At 39.8% G+C, this 2,133-nt stretch overlaps 1 pseudogene; it reads left to right on the forward strand.

Annotated features, from left to right (window-relative positions):
• Positions 1 to 571: 571 nt before the first annotated feature.
• LOC136277028 (uncharacterized) lies at positions 572 to 1,866 on the forward strand (annotated as a pseudogene).
• Positions 1,867 to 2,133: the final 267 nt, after the last annotated feature.

Here is a 2,133-nt window from a genome sequence, read left to right on the forward strand (position 1 = left end):
AATCCGCTCACACCGGAACACCGGAAAAAAAAAGGCAGTCGATCGTTAAAAGGTGTTGATAGGCTTGTGCAACTCCTGCCATTCGCTCGCGCTTGTAAATCTTCTGACCTGAAAACTTAGCTGTTATTAGAGGGTGTGAATGGGGTTAACCGACTAGCGACAAAGGGCGTAAAAAATTACTGACTACCGACGAAACGGGGAAAAAATTACCGACTAGCGACAAATAAATTCTAACCGACAACCGACATGGTCAGACGTGATAGGGATGTTTGTATTCAGAAAGAACAGCATTTTGATGATTTCTAGCTCAGAAAATCCTTCTTCACCTGACGTAACCACATTAATTCCAAATTTAGCCGAATTATAGAATTTCTTGTCTTCAAATTACTTTAAATCCACGGGATCCTTCTTTTCGGTGAGCAGCGTGGGCTCATTTCTAGAACAGCGGCTCGTAATTGGGCTGACAAGACGCCCTGCTGTCTCATTTCAAGAACAGCGGATCACAATCGAGCCGACGAAACACCCTGCTGTTGTCTTTTTATTGCTCGTTGTTTGTTCATGCGGTCGGGTCATGACTGGGATTGCTAAAGTCATCGTGAGTTTTTTTCGAAAAGGTGAAGAAGTCGCCATCGAACGTCATCGAAGCAGGGTCCCAGTAGACAAAGAAGCTCATAGAGGAGTATCTGAACTAAAAAAACATCTTACGGAGTTTTTAGGACTAAAGGAGCAGGCACATCAATATGGAATTGGCGGATTTTCGTTAAAGTTATTTCGCCTGGCGAAATCGCCTGGGGCAAATGCGAAAATTTTGCAATTGTGATAGATGGGCAATGGCAGCTTGAACTTCCAAATTTAATATCGGATGAAAGTAGCAGTGAGCTCAACGGTAAGTGTGGAACGCGTGCAGCGGAGTTTGATGAATCACTTTAGTTCTGTAGTTAAATATTAAGCTCAAATATAAACGTGGTTAAACTCTGGTTCCACCGTTTTTTGTTTGTTGTTTTGTGGAGCGGAATGTTTTTTTTTCTTTTTCACCGTCCATTTGAATGCGAAAATTGAGAAGAAAATCTCTACAAGGAAGTAGCGAGTAAATCAGTTTATAAGCTTCTTTCTGATTAATTAGTGAATGAACAACAGTGTAGCTTAACATATTAAAGACCCCGTTTATTTATACACGCCCTTAAATTTATTCGTTTCTGAAAACCAGACGTTCAAATAATATTCAATTCTCTCCTCGAGGGAAGCTACGCACGAGAGATTTCGCTCGATGTGCACGTTTTATACATCTTGACGAGCATTTTCTGATAAGAACTGTGTAAGTTTCTCAAAAGCCTACTAACGAGAAAACTTAAAACACACGGTATTTAATAATTTAGTACACATTATCCAAGAGGTCACAAACTGGAGCCAGTAGTGTTGCTGAAGGCGCCGGCTACATCTGATAAAAGCAAGCAGAAGTCAATGAACGACACTGAGAAGAAAGGTGACGAGTAAAAAGTGAGAAGGAAACGGAAATCACGAGAAGAAGCAAAAGAAGATGAAAATCTGGCAAAGAGGATCATGACTGAAGGAGGTGACATCGAGAGAAACGAAAGGCAACAAGGAGACCTTCAAAAGTTTCAGGATGGTAGGGCTGAATTAGCACTTGTAGTTCGTTTACCTGATTTTCAAAAGTCATAAATTTCGCTACTTTGGAAATTCTGCGGTATTCCTTGTTTATAAACACTGCCTTGTTTATACAACGAAAAACGCTCACTTGGTGCGTTCGCTATGTAAAGATAGTTTCTTTTAAATTCCGGCTAAAAACTGTATTATTATCACTTTGATGGGCATTGTGGCGCATTTTGCGTGCTAAAATAAAGAATTTGCCGGGCTAAAATGTATTTTTAAAAATAAACCAAGACAACCAATGTTTGAGCCGTCTTCTTGTAGCATTGGTAAAAGAAACCGTGTATTTTTAATTATTAACTGAGATTTACCGACAACCGACAAAGGTCAAAAATCTTAACCGACAACCGACAAAGTAATGAAATTTTAACCGACAACCGACATTTTGACCCCCCCATTCAGACCCTCTTATTAGGATATATTTTAATGACTTTCCTTTGCGATGTGATAATAAGGGTTAGTTTC

Source organism: Pocillopora verrucosa, chromosome 11 (genome assembly GCF_036669915.1).
Source record: "Pocillopora verrucosa isolate sample1 chromosome 11, ASM3666991v2, whole genome shotgun sequence".
Taxonomy (NCBI): Eukaryota; Metazoa; Cnidaria; class Anthozoa; order Scleractinia; family Pocilloporidae; genus Pocillopora; species Pocillopora verrucosa.